The sequence below is a fragment of the Arachis hypogaea genome, chromosome 9, assembly GCF_003086295.3.
Source record: "Arachis hypogaea cultivar Tifrunner chromosome 9, arahy.Tifrunner.gnm2.J5K5, whole genome shotgun sequence".
NCBI classification, from domain to species: domain Eukaryota; kingdom Viridiplantae; phylum Streptophyta; class Magnoliopsida; order Fabales; family Fabaceae; genus Arachis; species Arachis hypogaea.
Genome location: NC_092044.1, coordinates 108,818,975 through 108,844,528, shown reverse-complemented (window position 1 = coordinate 108,844,528; position 25,554 = coordinate 108,818,975). Strand labels below are relative to the sequence as shown.

General features: G+C 38.9%; 2 non-coding genes across 2 annotated transcripts; one reads left to right on the top strand and one right to left on the bottom strand.

Moving 5' to 3' along the window:
- Positions 1–8,261: 8,261 nt before the first annotated feature.
- Positions 8,262–8,365, bottom strand: LOC112713715 (small nucleolar RNA R71). Its single transcript, XR_003158684.1, has one exon. It is a non-coding gene; the product is annotated as a small nucleolar RNA R71 (small nucleolar RNA).
- Positions 8,366–16,609: 8,244 nt separating this feature from the next.
- On the top strand, positions 16,610–16,713 carry LOC112714035 (small nucleolar RNA R71). The gene has a single exon (XR_003158992.1). It is a non-coding gene; the product is annotated as a small nucleolar RNA R71 (small nucleolar RNA).
- Positions 16,714–25,554: the final 8,841 nt, after the last annotated feature.

Genomic DNA, 25,554 nt, shown 5'->3' with positions numbered 1-25,554 from the left:
ATAATCGTGAGTATAGTCTAATCGACATTCAAACTTCGCATCAAACAATCCTACAATCTATAACCGAGAGTACTAGTCTCCCGAGTCGTCCTCCCTTGGAATTGCTAGAGAATGCATCTTATTGATTAGGAAGCCTTATTATGATTCTTTGAAGGTTTAGCAAAATAGATGACAAACAATCAATCTTTAGAAGGCTTGGCCTAGGGTTGGCATTAGAAATTCTATCCTTATAGTTCCTTCAATGATGACAACAATTAGGCCTTGCTTCATTTAGTTAAACCCTAGGTATAGAGAAACGTCAAATGAGAGTAACTAACTTGAGTCACAAGCCCTAGTTTTACCTTAGGGAAATCTAGCTTTAGTGCACTCCAAGTCAATTAGCAGTTTCTAATTCTAAATCAACAATTAACATAAATTGTTCAACTCTTTCTAATGGTCCAAACCCTATGCCAAGTAAGAAACTTTTACTCCATAACTAGTGTTGGCATTTTATCAAACACTTGATGAGCAAGGATGAAAGGCATCGTAAAAATGAGAAGAAAGTAGAATTGAAAGTGCTTCAACACAAGAAACTAACAACAATTAACAAAGAACAACAATAGAAATAAACTTCTCAAGAAATTGATAGAATCCAAAACTACAAAGTTGAATCTAGGATCTATGAGAATTGAGCAATTACAAGCACTAATTGAGATTGGAGAAGAAGATCTATAACATGAACAAACTAAATTGAGAATTGCAATGGATCTCACCAAAGAGTGATTGAGAATTCATTAGCAAAGAAGATGAACCCTAATGAGAGCTTGGAATCTCCCTCTCTCTCTCTCCAAGAGTGTAACTACCAATAGCAAAAAATCTAGAACAATCTCAAATGAGCAAAAAAGTCCCTTAACCCTTCAACCCCTGGTCTTCTTAAGCTCTTCCCACCAAGGCACTTCCCCAAGATGAGATCTCCAACTGTCTCCACGCCCAAGTCACGTGACTCTTTTTAAAAAATCATATTCGAGCATCGGCGCGCACGCGCAAAGCACACGTGCGCGCCACTAGGGCATCTTGCAATGCGAGCGGAGGCGCAACGTACGCGTGCGCGCCCATGGGGATTATGGCCTAGCCGCTACACATGCTGGCTCGTGGCTTGGCTTTTGGCTTTGACTTCTAGCTGCACAATCCACGCGGGCGCGCCAAGTACGCGCACGCGCCCTTGCTGAAGTTCCCAAAGCTCAATTTCTCATGCTCCTTTCCTTTGCGCTCATTCTCCTTCTCTCTTCTGGTTCATCCCTGCCCTATATTCTGAAACCACTTAACACACAGGTCACGGCATCGAATGGCACCAAGAGAAGATTAGAAATGTATCTAATTTAGTGCAAAATAAGCATGTTTTCATTCATGAGACAAAAATGAGGAAAGGAACACAAAGTCTTGTATTTTCATATGAAAAGCATGTGGAATCATTGATAAAACCCCTGAAATTAATACAAGATAAACCCTCAAAATGAGGCTTATCAGTATGAAGCAAGCTATGGTCATCTTGTAAATCTCAGTCAGGCAGATAATAAATGGGTATGGAGTTTTCGAATAATAATAATAAATAAATTGAAAATAAAGATAGAAATACTTATGTAAATCATTGGTGGGAATTTCACATAAGCGTATGAAGATGCTGTGCTCCTTCTGAATCACTGCTTTCCTACTACCTTCATCCAATTCTTCTTACTCCTTTCCATGGCAAGCTGTATGTAGGGCATCACCGTTGTCAATGGCATCCCATCCTCTCAGTGAAAAAGGTCCAAATGCTCTGTCACGGCACGGCTAATCATCTGTCGGTTCTCGATCATGTCGGAATAGAATCCCTTGATTCTTTTGCGTTTGTCATCATGCCCAACAATCGTGAGTTTGAAGCTCGTCACAGTCATTCAATCCCAGAATCCTACTCGGAATACCACAGACAAGGTTTAGACTTTCCGGATTCTCATGAATGCCGCCATCAGTTCTAGCTTATACCATGAAGACTCTGATCTCACGGAATAGAAGGCTCGGTTGTCAGGCGAGAGCAACCATGCGTCGTGCATCAGGGATCTAAGAGATACACAATCTAGCTTTCGCTTGTAGAACGGAAGTGGTTGTCAAGCACGCGTTCATAGGGACGGATGATGATGAGTGTCATGGATCATCACATCCATCAGATTAAAGTACGAGTAGTATCTTAGAACAGAAATAAGATTGAATTTGAATAAAAGATAGTAGTAATTGCATTAAAACTCGAGGTACAGCAGAGCTCCACACCCTTAATCTATGGTGTGTAGAAACTCCACCGTTGAAAATACATAAGTGATGAAGGTTCAGGCATGGCCGAATGGCCAGCCTCCAAAATGTTGTCACAGGATCAAAAATACAATCCAGGATCCAGGATTGGTCAAAAGACCGAATGGTCAAAGACGTGTAGTACAATAGTAAAATGTCCTATTTATACTAGACTAGCTACTAGGGTTTACAGAAGTAAGTAATTGATGCAGAAATCCACTTCTGGGGCCCACTTGGTGTGTGCTTGGGCTGAGCTCGAGCTTTACACGTGCAGAGGCTTCTTTTGGAGTTGAATGCCAAGTTGTAACGTGTTTTTGGCGTTCAACTCTGGTTCGTGACGTGTTTCTGGCATTTGACTCTAGAATGCAGCGTAGAACTGGCGTTGAGCGCCAGTTTGCATCATCTAATCATGAATAAAGTATGAACTATTATATATTGCTAGAAAGCTCTGAATGTCTACTTTCCAACGTTGTTGAGAGACACCATTTAGAGTTCTTTAGCTCCAGAAAATCCATTTCGAGTGCAGGGAGGTCAGATTCCAACAGCATCAGCAGTCCTTTGTTAACCTTTTATCAGAGTTTTGCTCAGGTCCCTCAATTTTAGCCAGAAAATACCTGAAATCACAGAAAAATACACAAACTCATAGTAAAGTCCAGAAATGTGAATTTAGCATAAAAACGAATGAAAACATCCCCAAAAGTAGCTAGATTATACTAAAAACTATCTAAAAATAATGCCAAAAAGCGTATAAATTATCCACTCATCACAACACCAAACTTAAATTGTTGCTTGTCCCCAAGCAACTGAAAATCAATTAGGATAAAAAGAAGAGAATATACTATAAATCTCAAACTATCAATGAATATTAGTTCTAATTAGATGAGCGGGACTAGTAGCTTTTTGCTTCTGAACAGTTTTGGCATCTCACTTTATCCTTTGAAGTTTAGAATGATTGGCATCTCTAGGAACTTAGAATTTCAGATAGTGTTATTGATTCTCCTAGTTAAGTTTGTTGATTCTTGAACATAGCTACTTTTATGAGTCTTGGCCGTGGCCCTAAGCACTTTGTTTTCCAGTATTACCACCAGATACATAAATGCCACAGACACATAGTTGGGTGAACCTTTTCAGATTGAGACTCAGCTTTGCTAAAGTCCACTGTTATAGGTGTCCAGAGTTCTTAAGCACACTCTTTTTGCTTTGGATCACGACTTTAACCACTCAGTCTTAAGCTTTTCAGTTGGACCTGCATGCCACAAGCACATGGTTAGGGACAGCTTGATTTAGCCGCTTAGGCCTGGATTTTATTTCCTTGGGCCCTCCTATCTATTGATGCTCAAAGCCTTGGATCCTTTTTACCGTTGCCTTTTGGTTTTAAGGGCTATTGGCTTTTTCTGCTTGCTTTTTCTTTTTCTTTCTAATTTTTTCGCCATTTTTTTTGCAAGTTTTTGCTTTTTCACTGCTTTTTCTTGCTTCAAGAATCAATTTTCATGATTTTTCAGATTGTCAATAACATTCTCTTTGTTCATAATTCTTTCAAGAGCCAACAATTTTAACATTCATAAACAACAAGATCAAAATTATGCACTGTTCAAGCATTCATTCAGAAAATAAAAAGTATTGTCACCATATCAATATAATTAAACTAAATTCAAGGATAATTTCGAAATTCATGTACTTCTTGTTCTTTTGAATTAGAAACATTTTTAAGAGAGGTGAAGGATTTATGGAATTATTCATAGCCTTAAGACATAGTTACTCAATACTAATGATCATGAGGTAGAGACACAAAACATAAACACACATATAGCATAAAAAAAACAAAAAACAGAAAAAATAAGAACAAGGAATGAGTCCACCTTAGTGATGGTGGCGCTTTCTTGAAGGATTAATGGTGCTTTTTGAGCTCCTTTATGTTTCTTCCTTGCCTCTGTTGTATGATCCCTAGTGATTTTGGTGCTCATATCCTTAGATGCTCCCAATAATTGTGTGGAGGAAAATGTATCCCTTGAGGTATCTCAGGAATCTCTTGATTTGCAGTCAAATGCTCTACTACTGAGCTATGGACCCTTGAGATGTGATGAGCGGATAATTTATACGCTTTTTGGCATTGTTTTCATATAGTTTTTAGTAAGTTTGAGCTACTTTTAGGGATGTTTTCATTAGTTTTTATGCTAAATTCACATTTCTGGACTTTACTATGAGTTTGTGTATTTTTCTGTGATTTCAGGTAAATTCTGACTGAAATTGAGGGATTTGAGCAAAACTCTGAAGAAGGCTAACAAAAGGACTGCTGATGCTGTTGGATTCTGACCTCCCTGCACTCTAAATGGATTTTCTGGAGCTACAGAACTCCAATTGGCGCGCTCTCAACGGCGTTGGAAAGTAGACATCCAGAGCTTTCCAGCAATATATAATAGTCCATACTTTATTCGAAGAATGACGACGTAACTTGGCGTTGAACGCCAAGTACACGCTGCTGTCTGGAGTTAGACGCCAGAAAAACGTCATGATCCGGAGTTGAACGCCCAAAACACGTCATAACTCAGAGTTCAACGCCAAGATATGCCTTAGCACGTGAATTCATCAAGCTCAGCCCAAGCACACACCAAGTGGGCCCCGGAAGTGGATTTATGCATCAATTACTTACTCATGTAAACCCTAGTAGCTAGTCTAGTATATATAGGACATTTATCTATTGTATTAGACATCTTTGATCTCAGTTTTGTTTTATTCTTCATCTTAGGGGATCATTGATCACGTGAGAGAGGGCTGGCCATTCGGCCATGCCTGAACTCTTTGCTTATGTATTTTCAACGGTGGAGTTTCTGCACACCATAGATTAAGGGTGTGGAGCTCTGCTGTACCTCAAGTATTAATGAAATTCTATCTTCTTTTATTCAATTCTCTTTTATTCTTATTCCAAGATATTCATTCGTACCCAAGAACATGATGAATGTGATGAGTCAGATTACCCTCATCATCATTCTCACTTATGAATGTGCGTGATTGACAACCATGTCCGTTCTACATGCAACAGAGCTTGAATGTGTATCTCTTAGATTCCCCAACAGAATCTTCGTGGTATAAGTTAGAGAGTTGGCGGCATTCATCTGGATCCGGAAAGTCCAACCTTGTCTGTGGTGTTCCGAGTAGGATCCTGGGAGTCCGGAAAGTCCAACCTTGTCTGTGGTGTTCCGAGTAGGATTCCGATCATGAATGACCGTGACGTGCTTCAAACTTTAACCTGCTGGGCGTTGGTGACAGACGCAAAAGAGGGATTCTATTCCAGTAGGAGCGGGAACCAACCGGTGATTAGCCGTACTGTGACAGAGTGCGTTAGCATAGTTTTCACTGCGAGGATGGGATGTAGCTATCAGCCATGGGTGATGCCTCCAGACTGGTTAGCTGTGCGAGTGACAGCCGCACAGGTTATTTCCCCGTGAGGAATGAAAGTAGCCACAGTTGATGGTGAACCCCTATACAAAGCTTGCCATGGAAAGGAGTAAGAAGGATTGAGTAGAAGGAGTGGGAGAGCAGGCGTCCAAGAGCTCTACAGCATCTCCATCCGCTTATCTGAAATTCCCACCTTTGAATCTGCATAAGTGTTCTATCCCTTTTATTATTTATTTCTTTTTATTATTCCTATCCTCAAACCCATAAATAATGTTTAATTTGCCTGACTGAGATTTACAAGGTGACCATAACTTGCTTCATACCAACAATCTCTGTGGATTCGACCCTTACTCACGTAAGGTTATTACTTGGACGACCCAGTACACTTGCTGGTTAGTTGAACGGAGTTGTGAAGAAAATAAACAATGCCTTCAGAGTATACATCTTTTATAAATCCAATTACAAGAAAAAAAGGGAATCACAATTTCGTCCACCAAGTTTTTGGCGCCGTTGCCGGGGATTGTTCGAGTATGGACAACTGACGGTTCATCTTGTTGCTCAGATTAGGTAATTTTCTTTTCAAAATCTTTTTCAAAATTTTTCTTTTATTTTTCGTTTTTACAAACTTTATTTTCAAAAAAAATTAATAAAAATACAAAAAAAATTAGAAAATCATAAAAATCAAAAATATTTTGTGTTTCTTGTTTGAGTCTTGTGTTAATTTTTAGGTTTGGTGTCAATTGCATGCTTTTAAAATTTTTCTTGCATTTTTTTCGAAAATCTCATGCATTCATAGTGTTCTTCATGATCTTCAAGTTGTTCTTGACAAGTCTTCTTGTTTGATCTTGATGATTTCTTGTTTTGTGTTGTTTGTTGTTTTTCATATGCATTTTTCGTTTGTTAGAGTCCATACATTAAAGATTTCTAAGTTTGGTGTCTTGCATGTTTTCTTTGCATCAAAAATTTTTCAAAATTATGTTCTTGATGTTCATCATGATCTTCATAGTGTTCTTGGTGTTCATCTTGACATTCATAGCATTCTTGCATGCATCTTGTGTCTTGATCCAAAATTTTCATGTTTTGGGTCATTTTTGTGTTTTTCATTCAAAATTTGATTTCAAAAATATCTTTTCCTTATTTCCCTCCAAAATTTCGAAATTTTGGGATTGACTTGGTCAAAAATTTTCAAAATTAGTTGTTTCTTACAAGTCAAGTCAAAATTTCAATTTTAAAAATCTTATCTTTTCAAAATCTTTTTCAAAAATCATATCTTTTTCATTTTTTTATAATTTTCGAAAATTTCAAAAATAAATTTTCAAAATATTTTCAAAATCTTTTTCTTATCTTTTTATCAAATTTTCGAAAATTAGCTAACAATTAATGTGATTGGTTCAAAAATTTGAAGTTTGTTACTTTCTTGTTAAGAAAGGTTCAATCTTTAAATTCTAGAATCTTATCTTGTAATTTCTTGTTAGTTAAGTCAATTTTAAAATTAAATCTTTTTCAAAATATCTTTTTCAAAATATATCTTTTTATCTTTCATCTTATCTTTTTCAAGAATTTTATCTTTTTCAAAATTTGATTTCAAAATATCTTATCTAACCTCCTATCTTCTTATCTTTTTCAAAATTTGATTTCAAATCTTTTTCAATCAACTAACTAACTCCTTGTTTGTTTCTTATCTTTTTCAAAACCACCTAACTACTTTTCCCTCTCTAAATTTTCGAAAATTCTCCCCCTCTTTTTCAAAAATTCTTTTTAATTGTTTTAAATTCTAATTTTAATCTCATCTCATCTTTAATTTTCGAAAATCACTAACCATTTTTTCAAAATTATTTTCGAAAATTTCTCTTCTCTTTTCTTATTCTATTTAATTATTTAATTACTAACACTTCTCTTCACCTCTCTTCATCCAAATCCGAACCTCCTCCTTCATTCTTCTACCCCTTTCTTCTTCTACTAACATAAGGGAATCTCTATACTGTGACATAGAGGATTCCTCTTTCTTTTCCTGTTTTCTTCTCTTTCTTATGAGCAGGAACAAGGATAAAGGCACTCTTGTTGAAGCTGATCCAGAACCTGAAAGGACTCTGAAGAGAAAATTAAGAGAAGCTAAATTACAACAATCCAGAGGCAACCTTTTAGAAAATTTCGAACAAGAGGAAGAGATGGCCGAAAATAATAATAATAATGTAAGGAGAATGCTTGGTGATTTCACAAAGCCAACATCCAAGTTTGATGGAAGAAGCATCTCCATTCCTGCCATTGGAGCCAATAACTTTGAGCTTAAGCCTCAACTAGTTGCATTAATGCAACAAAACTGCAAGTTTTATGGACTTCCATCTGAAGATCCTTATCAGTTTTTAACTGAATTCTTGCAAGTCTGTGATACTGTAAAGACGAATGGAGTTAATCCTGAAGTCTACAGACTCATGCTTTTCCCTTTTGCTGTAAGAGACAGAGCTAGAATATGGTTGGATTCACAACCTAAGGATAGCCTGGACTCCTGGGATAAGCTGGTCACTGCCTTCTTAGATAAATTCTTTCCTCCTCAAAAGCTGAGCAAGCTGAGAGTGGATGTTCAAACTTTCAAACAAAAAGATGGTGAATCCCTCTATGAAGCTTGGGAAAGATACAAGCAGCTGACCAAGAGATGTCCATCTGACATGTTTTCAGAATGGACCCTATTAGATATATTCTATTATGGTCTCTCTGAATTTTCGAAAATGTCACTGGACCATTCTGCAGGTGGATCTATTCACCTGAAGAAAACGCCTGAAGAGGCTCAAGAACTCATTGACATGGTTGCAAACAACCAGTTCATGTATACCTCTGAGAGGAATTCCGTGAATAATAGGGTCCCTCAGAAGAAGGGAGTTCTTGAAATTGATGCTCTGAATGCCATACTGGCTCAGAACAAAGTGTTGACTCAACAGGTCAACATGATCTCTCAAAATCTGAATGGATTGCAACATGCATCCAACAGTACTAGAGAGGTAGCTTCTGAAGAAGCTTATGATCCTGAGAACCCTGCCATGGCAGAGGTTAATTATCTGGGTGAACCATATGGAAATACCTATAACCCATCATGGAGAAATCATCCAAATTTCTCCTGGAAGGATCAACAAAAACCTCAACAAGGTTTTAACAATGGTGGACGCAATAGGCTGAATAATAGTAAGCCATATCCATCATCTTCTCAGCAACAGACAGAGAACTCTGAACAAAATAATTCTAATTTAGCTAATATAGTCTCTGATCTGTCAAAGGCCACCTTCAGTTTCATGAATGAAACAAGATCCTCCATTAGAAATTTGGAGGCACAAGTAGGCCAGCTGAGTAAGAAAGTTATTGAAACTCCTCCCAGTATTCTCCCAATTAATACAGAAGAGAATCCAAAAGGAGAGTGCAAAGCCATTGACTTAGTCAACATGGCCGAAAGCACAAAGGAGGAGGAGGACGAAAATCCTAGTGAGAAAGAACTCCTGGGACGTCCTCCAAGCAAGAAGGAGCTTCCTAATAAGGATCCTGAGGAATCTGAGGCTCACACAGAGACCATAGAGATTCCACTAAATCTCCTTCTGCCATTCATGAGCTCTGACTATTATTCATCCTCTGAAGAGGATAAAGATGTGACTGGAGAGCAAGTTGCTCAATATCTAGGAGCTATCATGAAGCTGAATGCCAAGTTATTTGGTAATGAGACTTGGGTAAGTGAACCTCCTTTGCTCATTAGTGATCTGGATACTTGGATTCAGGAAACTCTACCTCAAAAGAGACAAGATCCTGGCAAGTTCTTGATACCTTGCACCATTGGCACCATGAGCTTTGAGAAAGCTCTGTGTGATCTTGGGTCAGGGATAAACCTTATGCCACTCTCTGTAGTGGAGATGCTAAGAATCATTGAGGTACAACCTGCCTTGTTCTCATTACAATTGGCAGATAAATCCATAAGACAAGCTCATGGGATAGTAGAGGACGTGCTTATAAAAGTTGAAGACTTTTACATCCCTGCTGATTTCCTAATCCTAGATACTAGGAAGGAAGATGATGAATGCATCATCCTAGGAAGACCTTTCCTAGCCACAGCAGAAGCTGTGATAGATGTCAACAGAGGAGAGTTAGTCCTTCAATTGAATGGGGAATACCTTGTGTTTCAAGCACATGGCCATCCCTCTGTGACAAAAGAGAGCAAGCATGAAGAGCTTCTCTCAGTTCAAGGTCAAGAAGAGCCCACACAGTCAAACTCTAAGTTTGGTGTTGTGAAGCCACAACCAAACTCTAAGTTTGGTGTTCAAGCCCCATATCCAAACTCTAAGTTTGGTGTTGGGACTAGACAACATTGACTTGATTGCTCTGTGGCTCCATGAGAGCCACTGTCAAGCTATTGACATTAAAGAAGCGCTTGTTGGGAGGCAACCCAATTTTATTTATCTAATTTTATTCTATTTTGTTTCTTTGTTATTTTTGTGTTTAATTAGGTACATGACCATGAGGAGTCACGAAAAAATCAAAAAAAAAATAAAAACAGAGTCAAAAACAGAAGAAAAAAATTTTTCACCCTGGAGGACGCACGGGCCGGCGTTCAGCGCCCAGAAGATGCATCTGGCGGGCGTTCAACGCCAGAACAGAGCATCTTCCTGGCGCTGAACGCCCAAAACAAGCAACATCCTAGCGTTTAACGCCAGGATGCGCACGCAGAGGACAATCTGGCGCTGAACGCCAGAAACAAGCTTGAAACTGGCGTTCAACGCCAGAATCAAGCATCACATGGGCGTTGAACGCCCAGAACATGCACCAATGGGCGTTTAAACGCCAGAATGATGCATGAAGGCATTTTACATGCCTATTTGGTGCAGGGATGGAATTCCTTGACACCTCAGGATCTGTGGATCCCACAGGATCACCTCAGGATCTGTGAAACTCACAGGATCCCCACCTACCTCGCCCTCTCTCTCTCCATTCATGGCCATTCTTTCTGTTTTTTTTTTCACCACTCACTCTTTCCCATAAACCTCACTCACCTTCAAAATTCACCTTCTCCCTCCCACCCAATCCCACCCATATAGCCGAATCCATCTCCCCTCACTCTCTACCATATTTTCTTCTTCTTCTTCTTCTCTTCTTTCTTCTCTTGCTCGAGAGCGAGCAATATTTTAAGTTTGGTGTGGTAAAAGCATAGCTTTTTGCTTTTCCATTACCATTAATGGCACCTAAAGCCAGAGAAACCTCAAAGGGAAGACAAAAAGCTTCCACCTCTGAGTCTTGGGAGATGGAATAACTCATGTAAGCTGGAATAGCTCAGTTGGTTAGAACATGTGGCTGCAAATCAAGAAATCCCTGAGATACCTCAGGGGATAAGTTATCCTCCACACAAACATTGGAAGCAACTAAGGGTGGAAACACTAAAATTATTATGAATCATTCAACAGAAGCAAGGAAGAGACATAGAGGAGCTCAAAAAGCACCATTGGACCTTCAAGAAGGCGCCACCCTCACTCAGGTGGATTCATTCCTTGTTCTTTATTTCTTTCTGTTTTTCGGTTTTTAATATTGTGTTTATCTATGTTTTGTGTCTCTACTTCATGATCATTAGTGTGTAACCATGCCTTAAAGCTATGAATAAAATCCATTAGTCTTTCACCTCTCTTAAAAGAAAAATATTTTAACTCAAAAGAACAAGAAGTACATAATTTTCGAAATTATTAGTGAATTTAATTTAATTATATTGATGTGGTGGCAATAATTTTTGTTTTCTGAATGAATGCTTGAACAGTGCATATTTTTGATCTTGTTGTTTATGAGTGTTAAAATTGTTGGCTCTTGAAAGAATGATGAACAAAGAGAAATGTTATTGATGATCTGAAAAATCATGAAATTGATTCTTGAAGCAAGAAAAAGCAGTGAAAAAAAAAAGTGGCGAAAAAAAAATAGAAAAAAAAAGCAAGCAGAAAAAGCCAATAGCCCTTAAAACCAAAAGGCAAGGGTAGCAAGGATCCAAGGCTTTGAGCATCAATGGATAGGAGGGCCCAAGGAAATAAAATCCAGGCCTAAGCGGCTAAATCAAGCTGTCCCTAACCATGTGCTTGTGTCATGAAGGTCCAAGTGAAAAGCTTGAGACTGAGTGGTTAAAGTCGTGATCCAAAGCAAAAAGAGTGTGCTTAAGAGCTCTGGACACCACTAACTGGGGACTTTAGCAAAGCTGAGTCACAATCTGAAAAGGTTCACCCAGTTATGTGTCTGTGGCATTTGTGTATCCGGTGGTAATACTGGAAGACAAAGTGCTTAGGGCCACAGCCAAGACTCATAAAGTAGCTGTGTTCAAGAATCAACATGCCTAACTAGGAAAGTCAATAACACTATCTGAAATTCTAAGTTCCTAGAGAAGCCAATCACTCTAAACTTCAAAGGAAAAAGTGAGATGCCAAAACTGTTCAGAAGCAAAAAGCTACAAGTCCCGCTCATCTAATTAAATTAATATTCATTGATATTTTGGACTTTATAGTATATTCTCTTCTTTTTATCCTATTTGATTTTCAGTTGCTTGGGGACAAGCAACAATTTAAGTTTGGTGTTGTGATGAGCGGATAATTTATACGCTTTTTGGCATTGTTTTCATATAGTTTTTAGTAAGTTTGAGCTACTTTTAGGGATGTTTTCATTAGTTTTTATGCTAAATTCACATTTCTGGACTTTACTATGAGTTTGTGTGTTTTTCTGTGATTTCAGGTAAATTCTGACTGAAATTGAGGGATTTGAGCAAAACTCTGAAGAAGGCTAACAAAAGGACTGCTGATGCTGTTGGATTCTGACCTCCCTGCACTCGAAATGGATTTTCTGGAGCTACAGAACTCCAATTGGCGCGCTCTCAACGGCGTTGGAAAGTAGACATCCAGAGCTTTCCAGCAATATATAATAGTCCATACTTTATTCGAAGAATGACGACGTAACTTGGCGTTGAACGCCAAGTACACGCTGCTGTCTGGAGTTAGACGCCAGAAAAACGTCATGATCCGGAGTTGAACGCCCAAAACACGTCATAACTCAGAGTTCAACGCCAAGATATGCCTTAGCACGTGAATTCATCAAGCTCAGCCCAAGCACACACCAAGTGGGCCCCGGAAGTGGATTTATGCATCAATTACTTACTCATGTAAACCCTAGTAGCTAGTCTAGTATATATAGGACATTTATCTATTGTATTAGACATCTTTGATCTCAGTTTTGTTTTATTCTTCATCTTAGGGGATCATTGATCACGTGAGAGAGGGCTGGCCATTCGGCCATGCCTGAACTCTTTGCTTATGTATTTTCAACGGTGGAGTTTCTGCACACCATAGATTAAGGGTGTGGAGCTCTGCTGTACCTCAAGTATTAATGAAATTCTATCTTCTTTTATTCAATTCTCTTTTATTCTTATTCCAAGATATTCATTCGTACCCAAGAACATGATGAATGTGATGAGTCAGATTACCCTCATCATCATTCTCACTTATGAATGTGCGTGATTGACAACCATGTCCGTTCTACATGCAACAGAGCTTGAATGTGTATCTCTTAGATTCCCCAACAGAATCTTCGTGGTATAAGTTAGAGAGTTGGCGGCATTCATCTGGATCCGGAAAGTCCAACCTTGTCTGTGGTGTTCCGAGTAGGATCCTGGGAGTCCGGAAAGTCCAACCTTGTCTGTGGTGTTCCGAGTAGGATTCCGATCATGAATGACCGTGACGTGCTTCAAACTTTAACCTGCTGGGCGTTGGTGACAGACGCAAAAGAGGGATTCTATTCCAGTAGGAGCGGGAACCAACCGGTGATTAGCCGTACTGTGACAGAGTGCGTTAGCATAGTTTTCACTGCGAGGATGGGATGTAGCTATCAGCCATGGGTGATGCCTCCAGACTGGTTAGCTGTGCGAGTGACAGCCGCACAGGTTATTTCCCCGTGAGGAATGAAAGTAGCCACAGTTGATGGTGAACCCCTATACAAAGCTTGCCATGGAAAGGAGTAAGAAGGATTGAGTAGAAGGAGTGGGAGAGCAGGCGTCCAAGAGCTCTACAGCATCTCCATCCGCTTATCTGAAATTCCCACCTTTGAATCTGCATAAGTGTTCTATCCCTTTTATTATTTATTTCTTTTTATTATTCCTATCCTCAAACCCATAAATAATGTTTAATTTGCCTGACTGAGATTTACAAGGTGACCATAACTTGCTTCATACCAACAATCTCTGTGGATTCGACCCTTACTCACGTAAGGTTATTACTTGGACGACCCAGTACACTTGCTGGTTAGTTGAACGGAGTTGTGAAGAAAATAAACAATGCCTTCAGAGTATACATCTTTTATAAATCCAATTACAAGAAAAAAAGGGAATCACAATTTCTTCCACCAAGATGAATCTCTCCATCTCCTATGACTCAGAGGTGGAAGCTTTTGTCTTCCCTTTTCTCTTCTTTTTTTTTCTTTGAGGTTTCTCTGGCCTTAGGTGCCATCAATGGTTATGGAAAAATAAAAAAGCTATGCTTTTACCACACTAAACTTAGAATGTTGCTCGCCCTCGAGCAAAAGAAGAAAGAATGGAAGGAGAAGAAGTTATGGAGGAGAGGGAGAGATGTGTATGTTTTGGCCATATGGGTGGGATTAGGTAGGGAAGAGATGGATGGATGTGAGTGGTGAAGAAGAGAGAAGGTGAGTTGAGGTAGGTGGGAATCCTGTGGGGTCCACAGATCCTGAGGTGTCAAGGATTTACATCCCTGCACCAATGAGGCGTGTAAAATGCCCTCTGCATGCAATCTTGGCGTTTAACGCCAGATTGATGCTTGTTTCTGGCGTTAAACGCCAGCTCTAAGCTTATTCTGGGCGTTCAACGCACATCTGCAGCATGTTTTTGGCGTTGAACGCCAGCTTTCCTCAGTGTGCAATCCTGGCGTTTAAACGCCAGATTGCTGCATGTTTCTGGCGTTGAACGCCAGCCAGATGCTCCTTACTGGCGTTTAAACGCCAGTAAGTCCTTCCTCCAGGGTGTGCTTTTTCTTCTGCTGTTTTTTATTCTGTTTTTAATTTTAGTATTTATTTTGTGACTCCATATGATCATGAACATAATAAAACATAAAAGAACAATAAAATAAAAATAAAATTAGTTAAATAAAAAACTGGGTTGCCTCCCAATAAGCGTTCCTTTAATGTCACTAGCTTGACAGTGGGCTCTCATGGAGCCTCAAAGGTGACCAAGTCAATGTTGTAGACTCCCAACACCAAACTTAGAGTTTGAATGTGGGGATTCAACACCAAACTTAGAGTTTGGCTTTGGCCTCCCAACACCAAACTTAGAGTTTGATTGTGGAGGCTCTGCTTGACTCTGTACTGAGAGAAGATTTTCATGCTTCCTCTCCATTTTTAAAGAAGAACACCCTTGGGTCTTAAACACAAGGTAGTCCCCATTCAATTGAAGGACTAATTCTCCTCTGTTAACATCTATCACAGCTCCTGCTGTGGCTAGGAAAGGTCTTCCAAGGATGATGCATTCATCCTCCTCCTTCCTAGTGTCTAAGATTATGAAATCAGCAGGGATGTAAAGGCCTTCAACCTTTACCAACACATCCTCTACCAATCCATAAGCTTGTCTTACTGACTTGTCTGCCATTTGCAATGAAAATATGGCAGGCTGTACCTCAATGATCCCCAGCTTCTCCATTACAGAGAGTGGCATAAGATTTATGCCTGACCCCAGGTCACACAAAGCTTTTTCAAAGATCATGGTGCATATGGTGCAGGGTATTACGAATTTACCAGGATCTTATTTCTTTTGAGGTAAAGTTTGCTGAACCCATGTATCTAGTTCACCAATAAGCAAGGGAGGTTCACCTTCCTAAGTCTCATTACCAAACAACTTGGCATTCAGTTTCATGATAGCTCCTAGATATTGAGCAACTTGCTCTCCAGTTACATCTTCATCCTCTTCAGAGGAAGAATAGTCTTCAGAGCTCATAAATGGCAGAAGGAGGTTTAATGGAATCTCTATGGTCTCTATATGAGCCTCAGCTTCCTTTAGATCCTCAGTAAGGGACTTCTTCTTGCCTGAGAGACGTCCCATGAGGTCTTCCTCATTGGGATTCACGTCTTCTCCTTCCTCCCTAGGTTCGGCCTTTTGATTATGTCAATGGCCTTGCACTCTCTTTTTGGATTCTCTTCAGTATTGCTTGGGAGAGTACTAGGAGGAGTTTCAGTTACTTTCTTACTCAGCTGGCCCACTTGTGCCTCCAAATTTCTGATGGAGGACATTGTCTCACTCATGAAACTTAAAGTGGCCTTAGACAGATCAAAGACTAAAATTGCTAAGTTAGAGGTACTTTGCTCAGAATTCTCTGTCTGTTGCTGAGAAGATGATGGATAAGGCTTGATATTACTGAGCCTATTTCTTCCACCATTATTAAAGCCTTATTGGGGCTTTTGTTGATCCTTCCATGAGAAACTTGGATGATTTCTCCATGATGAATTATAGGTGTTTCCATAAGGTTCACCCATGTAATTTACCTCTGCCATTGTAGGATTCTTAGGATCATAAGCTTCTACTTCAGAAGATGCCTCTTTAGTACTGTTGGATGCATTTTGCCATCCATTCAGACTTTGAGAAATCATGTTGACTTGCTGAGTCAACATTTTGTTATGAGCCAATATGGCATTCAGAGCATCAATTTCAAGAACTCCCTTCCTTTGAGGCATCCCATTATTCACAAAATTCCTCTCAGAAGTGTACATAAACTGGTTATTTGCAACCATGTCAATAAGTTCTTGAGCTTCTGCAGGCGTTTTCTTTAGGTGAATGGATCCACCTGCAGAATGGTCCAGTGATATCTTAGAGAACTGAGATAGACCATAATAGATTATATCTATCATGGTCCATTCTGAAAATATGTCAGAAGGACATCTTTTGGTCATCTGCTTGTATCTTTCCCAAGCTTCATAGAGGGATTCACCATCTTTTTGTTTGAAGGTCTGAACATCCACTCTAAGCTTGCTCAGCTTTTGAGGAGGAAAGAACTTAGCCAAGAAGGCCGTGGCCAGCTTATCCCAGGAGTCTAGGCTATCTTTAGGTTGAGAGTCCAACCATGTTCTAGCTCTGTTTCTTACAGCAAAAGGAAAAAGCATGAGCTTGTAGATTTCAGGATCTACTCCATTAGTCTTAACAGTCTCACAGATCTACAAGAACTCAGTCAAGAACTGGTAGGGATCTTCTGATGGAAGTCCATGAAACTTGCAGTTCTGTTGCATTAGAGCAACTAATTGAGGTTTCAGCTCAAAATTGTTTGCTCCAATGGCAGGAATTGAGATGCTTTTTCCATCAAACTTGGACGTAGGTGCAGTATAGTCACCAAGCATTCTTCTTGCATTATTGTTGTTGGGTTCGGCTGCCATCTCCTTTTCTTGTTCGAAAATTTCAGCAAGGTTGTCTTTGGATTGTTGTAATTTAGCTTCTCTTAGTTTCCTCTTCAGAGTCATTTTAGGTTCTAGATCAGCTTCAACAAGAATGCCTTTTTCCTTGTTCCTGCTCATATGAGAAAGAAGAGAACAGAAAAAGAAGAGGAATCTTCTATGTCACAGTATAGAGATTCCTTTATGTTAGTAGAAGAAGAAAGGGAATAAGAATGAAGAAGAATGAATAATCCAAACACAAGGGTAAGGATAGGGGCAGAGATTGGAGATGAAGAGAAGTGTTAGTAGATGAATAAATAAATAGAATAAGATGAGAGACAGAAGTTTTCAAAAATAATTTTGAAAAGGAGTTAATGATTTTTGAAAATTAAGATAAGAAATAAAATTAAAATTAAAATTTAAAATAATTAATTAATTAAAAAGAATTTTTGAAAAAGAGGGAAGTATTTTCGAAAACTAGAGAGAGAAAAGTAGTTAGGTGGTTTTGAAAAAGATAAGAAACAAACAAAAAGTCAATTAGTTAGTTGAAAAAGATTTGAAAATTAATTTTGAAAAGATAAAAAGATAAGAAGTTAGAAAAGATATTTTAAAATCAAATTTTTTAAAAAGATAAAATTTTGAAAAAGATATGATATAAAAGATAAGATAAAAAGATATGATTAAAATTAAAATTGATTACTTTACTAACAAGAAACTAAAAGACAAGATTCTAGAATTTAAAGATTGAACCTTTCTTAACAAAAAAGTAACAAACTTCAAATTTTTGAATCAATCATATTAATTGTTAGCATAATTTTCGAAAATAAAGATAAAACTAAGAAAAAGATTTTTGAAAAATATTTTAAAGGATTTTCGAAAATTAATAAGAAAAATGAAAAAGATTTGTTTTTTTTGAAAAAGTTTTGAAAAGATAAGATTTTTAAAATTTGAAAATTTGACTTGACTTACAAGAAACAACTCATTTTAAAAATTTTTGACTAAGTCAACCCAAATTTTCGAAATTTTGAGAGAAAAAAGGAAAAGATAATTTTTTATTTTTGAATTTTTAATAATGAGAGAGAAAAACAGAAATATGACCCAAAACATGAGAATTTTGGATCAAAACCAATGATGCATGCAAGAACACTATGAATGTCAAGATGAACATCAAGAACACTATGAAGCTCATGATGAACATCAAGAACATATTTTTGAAAAATTTTTGATGCAAAGAAAACATGCAAGACACCAAACTTAGAAATCTTTCATGTTTAAACACTATGAATGCAAAAATGCACATGAAAAACATCATACAACACAAAACAAGAAAATTTAAAGATCAAACAAGAAGACTTACCAAGAACAACTTGAAGATCATGAAGAACACTATGAATGCATGAATTTTCGAAAAATACAAGAATAAGATGAATATGCAATTGACACCAAACTTAAAAATTGACTCAAGACTCAAACAAGAAACACAAAATTTTTAAATTTTTTTGGATTTTATTTTATATTTTTCGAAAAAACATATAGGAGAAAGGAAGTAATGAATTCAAAGTCCTCAATCAAAATCCCAGGAATCATACCAGGTTAGTCTAAAGCTTGATGGCCAGCCAAGCTTCAGCATACCATTTTGAAACTCTAGAATTCATTCTTAAAAACTCTGAAGGATTTTTCGAAAACAAAGGGAAAATTTTGAAAAATATTTTTGAAAACTTCTTGAAAAGAAAATAAAAAAGGAAATTACCTAATCTGAGCAACAAGATAAACCGTTAGTTGTCCAAACTCAAACAATCCCTGGCAACGGCGCCAAAAACTTGGTGCACGAAATTGTGATCTCTTATAATGGCATTCAACTTGGTGTGCGCATTTACTAACTCAACACTTTCTTTTTCACAACCTCGCACAACTAACCAGCAAGTGCACTGGGTCGTCCAAGTAATAAACCTTACGTGAGTAAGGGTCGATCCCACGGAGATTGTTGGTATGAAGCAAGCTATGGTCATCTTGTAAATCTCAGTTAGGCGGATAATAAATGGGTATGGAGTTTTCGAATAATAATAATAAATAAACTAAAAATAAAGATAGAAATACTTATGTAAATCATTGGTGGGAATTTCAGATAGGCGTATGAAGATGCTGTGCTCCTTCTGAATCTCTGCTTTCCTACTACCTTCATCCAATCCTTCTTACTCCTTTCCCTGGCAAGCTGTATGTAGGGCATCACCGTTGTCAATGGCTACATCCCATCCTCTCAGTGAAAAAGGTCCAAATGCTCTGTCACGGCACGTCTAATCATCTGTCGGTTCTCGATCATGTCAGAATAGAATCCCTTGATTCTTTTGCGTTTGTCATCATGCCCAACAATCGTGAGTTTGAAGCTCGTCACAGTCATTCAATCCCGGAATCCTACTCGGAATACCACAGACAAGGCTTAGACTTTCTGGATTCTCATGAATGCCGCCATCAGTTCTAGCTTATACAACGAAGACTCTAATCTCATGGAATGGGAGGCTCGGTTGTCAGGCGAGGGCAACCATACGTCATGCATCAAGGATCCAAGAGATACACACTCTAGCTTTCGCTTGTAGAACGGAAGTGGTTGTCAGGCACGCGTTCATAGGGACAGATGATGATGAGTGTCACGGATCATCACATCCATCAAATTAAAGTATGAGTAGTATCTTAGAACAGAAATAAGATTGAATTTGAATAAAAGATAGTAGTAATTGCATTAAAACTCGAGGTATAGCAGAGCTCCACACCCTTAATCTATGGTATGTAGAAACTCCACCGTTGAAAATACATAAATGATGAAGGTTCAGGCATGGCCGAATGGCCAGCCTTCATAACGTGATCACAGGATCAAAAATACAATCCAAGATCCAGGATCGGTCAAAAGACCGAATGGTCAAAGACGTCTAATACAATAGTAGAATGTCCTATTTATAGTAGACTAGCTACTAGGGTTTACAGAAGTAAGTAATTGATGCAGAAATCTACTTTCGGGGCCCACTTGGTGTGTGCTTGGGCTGAGCTCGAGCTTTACACGTGTAGAGGCTTCTTTTGGAGTTGAACGCCAAGTTGTAACGTGTTTTTGGCGTTCAACTCTGGTTCGTGACGTGTTTCTGGTGTTTGACTCCAGAATGCAGCGTAGAGCTGGCGTTGAGCGCCAGTTTGCATCGTCTAATCACGAATAAAGTATGGACTATTATATATTTCTGGAAAGATCTAGATATCTACTTTTTAACGCCGTTGAGAGCGTGCCATTTAGAGTTCTGTAGCTCTAGAAAATCCATTTCGAGTGCAGGGAGGTCAGATTCTAACAGCATCAGCAGTCCTTTGTTAACCTTTTATCAGAGTTTTGCTCAGGTCCCTCAATTTCAGCCAGAAAATATCTGAAATCATAGAAAAACACACAAACTCATAGTAAAGTCCAGAAATGTGAATTTATCATAAAAACTAATGAAAACATCCCTAAAAGTAGCTAGATTATACTAAAAACTATCTAAAAACAATACCAAAAAGCGTATAAATTATCCGCTCATCAGGCGCCTTGTCTTTGGCTTCCAGTTTGGGTTGGAAGGGGCTCCCTTACATGTTTTGTAGTTGTGGCCCTTCTCACCACACTTGCTGCAGGATACAACGAATGACCTTTTTAGTTTTCCTTCTTGCATGAGTGGCTCAGTCGGATCTTTTGCCTATTATGAACCTTTGGCCGTCTAATTGGCCTTTTGATAATAGGTGGGTCTGGCTTCGAAAACTCAGTTCCAACCCAAAATTCTGGACTTGGAATAGGCTTAATACAGTGTGCATATGTCAACCTGATGGACTCCATGCATAGCCAAGGGTGAACATAGTCATGAGGTGTGTCATGTCTCTTCCTAATGGCAGCAAATGCATGTAAGCAGGGCATGCCTAAGGTAATGCAGTGAAGGTGAGTAATATAACCAAAATAACAGTAAAGGGAATTTAAATCAAAATATCATTGAAACTGAACCAAGTATGGTACAAGTCTTACCAGTCAGTTGCCATTGATTGCATGAGCAACTGTGCCTAATGAGGTCCACATCCACCTTAGTTCCTTTCTGAGAAACCTCAAACCTCTTTTGTTCATTGTCACTAACCCATTCAGCCGTCCACTTGGTGCTTAGGTTTAATAGCTTCTCCATCCTCTTTTCCTGAACTGGTGCTAGCCTCCCTGAGTGATTCTCCAAGACCCGTTTATGATTTACCATCCGCCTCATGAGATAGCATCTGATCTCTTCACACATGGTGAGGATAAGCTTGCAGTGGTAGTTAACTATTTTTGCATTAAAAACCTCACACATATTGTTTGTGAGGTTATCCACTTTTGGACCATGGGAGAAGTAAGCCTTCACCCATGTCTCAAGTTCAAATTTGCTGAGGTACTCCCAGGCACCCTTGTTAACTGTCTTCAACTTCTCCATGCATTCTTTGAATTCAGCAACAGTTGTGCACCTGGCACACTCCCACACAACTTGTCAAATGTATAGATCCTTGTAGCGATTGATGAAATTTTTTCATATATGCATAACACAATTGCGGAGCTTAGCGTGTGGCATGACCTCCTTCAACGCAGGAAGCAAACCCTGGCCACAATATTATCAACCACATAGCAATGAAATTAACCAACTAGGTAGCAATGAATATCATCAACAAATTAGAAATGACGCTAAACCAAATGCAGAGCAATGAAAATAACCATAAACTGGTTTTACCTTCTGTTGGTCCGATATGAAGTTCCAGCCATGGTTAGCATCGTCTCCTATGTCCCCTTGCAGATTGGTCAGGAACCACTTCCAGGCTTCCTTAGTCTCAGCCCTGACCACTCCATAGGCAACAACATAAAATTGGTTGTTGGCATCTTGAGCAACTGTTGCTAGAAGCCAACCACCATAATATGTTTTCAGAAAGCACCCATCCAAATGCAACAGGGGACGACATCCATCTTTGAAACCTTGTTTGTAGGCATCTAGGCAAATGTATAATTTATCAAAAATAGGGGAACCATCTGGAATTGGCATGAGCTCAAGCCTGAGCCTGGATTGTTCCTCAGTATTTCCTCACAATAATCCCTGGATCTATTATATTGTTCCTTTTCATTTCCTTGGATCTTCTCCCTAGCCTCCTTCACTGCTCTATAAACCATTTTAGGATGGGGACAGAGGGAAAATTCCTCTTTAAGAAAATCAGTAGCCTCCTTTGTATTCATGTGTGGTTGGGTGGACATCCACTTTTCAATCTTCTTACTTAGCCAGTGTTGATCAGCAGCGTTGCTGCCCAAATCCCTCGCACAAGTGTGTTCTAGATGGTAGGTCTTCACTTGATAACACTGCAGACTTTTGTTGTATGATAAGTGAACCAAGTAAGGGCACTCCTTATCCCCACACCCCACTCTCACTCTCTCTTTGTCATTTTTTATCCATTTCACTTCCCGACCCTCAGCAATGAAAGAATCTTTAACTACCTCCTTGAACCTTTCTATAGTGGCAAACCTAGTTCCTAGCTCAAACCTGCCCTCACCATGAGCATACTCATCATTAAACTCTGGAAACTTTTCACCTCTGCCTTCATCATCAGATGATATGGGAGTATGTAAGTCTTTAGACTTATACTCAAACATTATCTCCTCCACCTCCGTTGGGAGCTCACTGACATAAAACCCACCCCCGACTGCATAATCTGGCTGGACATCAGGTCTTTGATCCCTTGCTTCATCACGTGCATCAGTCCCATTCCCACTTCCTTCCCTTCTTTCATTAACCCTTGTGCAAAATTGTCTTTTATTCATCCCTTGCTTCTTTGGTGTAACTACCTTCTTCCTTGGAGTAATTACCTTCTTTTTTGGAGTGACTACCTTCTTGATCGGCGTAACGACATTCTTCTTACCCTTGACACCTCTTTTCCTCTTCCCAGTAGTGACCCCACGATTGCTGTCACTCTCACTACTATCACTCTCAATTCCAGCCGGTAGAGGTTTATACAAGATGTCCTCTGTGCTCTCGTACCCATCATCAGATGAAGAGGAAGAATTCAGTTCCTCTGTAGTTTCACCCACCTCCCCTGCAGTATCTCTGTCCTGGGTAGCATCCTCAACAAGCTCCGGCTCGTCGACAGGATGGTCAAAGTATATATGGAACTCACCTCGCCCTGGGTGCTTCATTAGGTTCTCTCGCATTGCGTTGATCCCTGCATCCCCAGTCAATATGTTCATCCCAGATTCAAATTCAGTGCTTGATGGATCATACCAGTATACTGCCTTCTATAACTGGTAGCCCAAACCCTTAAATAGTGTCACTAGGTCTCTGAAATTAACAAAGTCTAGGTCCATCTCAGGGAACCTCTCCTCCTTTCCATTCTGATAAACCAACTTTCCACCAACTCCTCTTACGAAGTTCCCTCCATGATGAAAGACCGGAACCACAAACACGTCAACCATCTGAAATTAACCAGTGCAGAACTACGATTAAAAAAGGAAACAACACAATGCATGAAAGAAACTACATTTCCCGAACACAATCCCTCCCCCTAATCCTACACAGGACGCAATACACCTCTTTTTTACTTTCTTTCTTACACTGCAAACATGCAAACACATTGCATTCCTAGCTAAGCATCACAATATTACCTTGTGATGAAGACACCAGCCACGACCTCAGACGAAGCTTCTCCTCAGCCTCTGCCACCAGCTATCACCCCTGGCCTTTTGCTCTTCTATGTGTTGTATTTTTTGGAGGGAGAAACAGAGACGAAGAAGTTTGATCGTCTTTGGATTAGGGTTTTCTGTAATTCTCTCACTCAACTATGGGTCTTCTGGGTATTGCATATGGGGATTCAACTGTGTTTCAAGAGGAGGAGACGAAACGGTGTCGTTTTGGCCTCCAGGGACTTATATGTCCTCTAACTTTTTGCCCCATGCCACAGGGCATCCGTTACGTCCCACCTAAGTGCCACCTGTGCCACCTCAGCACCACCTGTGCCACCTCAACATTTTCCGTCCAGTGCAAACGGCAAAAATCAACGGAGGGACATAAATGTCTATATTTTTCAACGATCAGGGGCTTTAATGTATTTTTCATTGCTTGAGGACGAAAATGTCCGTAAAAAAAGGTCAGGGATGAAAATGTCCTTTACTCTAAATTTTATTAAAAAATAAAAATAACAAAATTTTAAATATAAATTTTAAATATTAAATTTTAAATTCATTATTAATTTCAAGAGATTTGGTGCGTAAGAGAAATTTTAGAAACTAATAAAATCAAATTTAATTCGAATTAAAAGTTATTTTCTTTAAAAATTGAAAGAAAGAGAAAGCTTAATCAAAGAAAGCAAAGGTCCAATCACCCAAATCAAACCCATCAAGTTGAGTTAAAAGTTAAAGGTGATTTATTTCCATTTGCATGCATGTTAATTTCTTCACTTCTTCTCCAACTTTCTGCGATACCATTTTTGGTTAAATGAAGAAAGAAGTCTTTGATCTCCGCTGCTGTAAATCAATGGTTCACAAAGTTTCTTGGAGCCAAAGCACATTATTAATGGTTCGGATTTAGGTTTACCACTGAACAACTTTCTCTTTGCTACTCAAATATCTTCGGTCAAGCAAAAAGAAGATAGCTTGAAAATCTCTAATTTAGGGGTTAATTGAAGAAAGTGAAAGGCTAAGATGGGAGCACACAGCTCGAGGAGTTGACTTGGTAGAAAGCAACTTAGCAACATGTAAGGAGATACAGAAAGAAAAATTTTATTTCTGTTGAAGCAAGGAGAGATAACCAGTGTTTGGAGGTCAATATTCTGAGAAGAGTTCTCTGAAGAAGTTCATCAACTTGGACAGTGCTTCCTAGTCAAAGGGACATTCCGCCAGAATGAGGAACCAAACCAAAGGCAAGCAAATCTGGTTCATCACATAGTAAAAAGGCTATTAAAGAATCAATATCCTTCATGTTTTATAGATTGTAATTTTCTTTTCAATGTTTATCTTTCTATAGTTTCTTGAGGTAAAAGGATAAATGAGAGAGTCATTGAAAGAGCCTAAGAGTGGAAAGAGGCAGAGAGATACACTTTAGTGAAAAGCCTAGAGTGATTTCAGATTTCTTTAGGTTGGTTCTGTGTCTTGTATCTTATACCAGTGAGGTATCCCTTTCTTAGTTGGGTTAGCACTAAGAGTGAAGAGTTAGGTATTAGCATAACCAAGTCAAGTTAGGTTAGAACTTGAGAATGAAAGGAATGTGTCAATCCTGTGGAATTGGTGTATATAATACTTCAACTATAGTGGAAATTCCACCACTGTTGTGGTGGAGACTAGATGTAGGTTGCATTGCACAAGGCAACTGAACCAAGATACATGATGGTGTTAGCTTCACTCTTTCCTACTCTGTTCTGTTTTTTTATATTCATTAGACAAAAATAAATTATCTCATA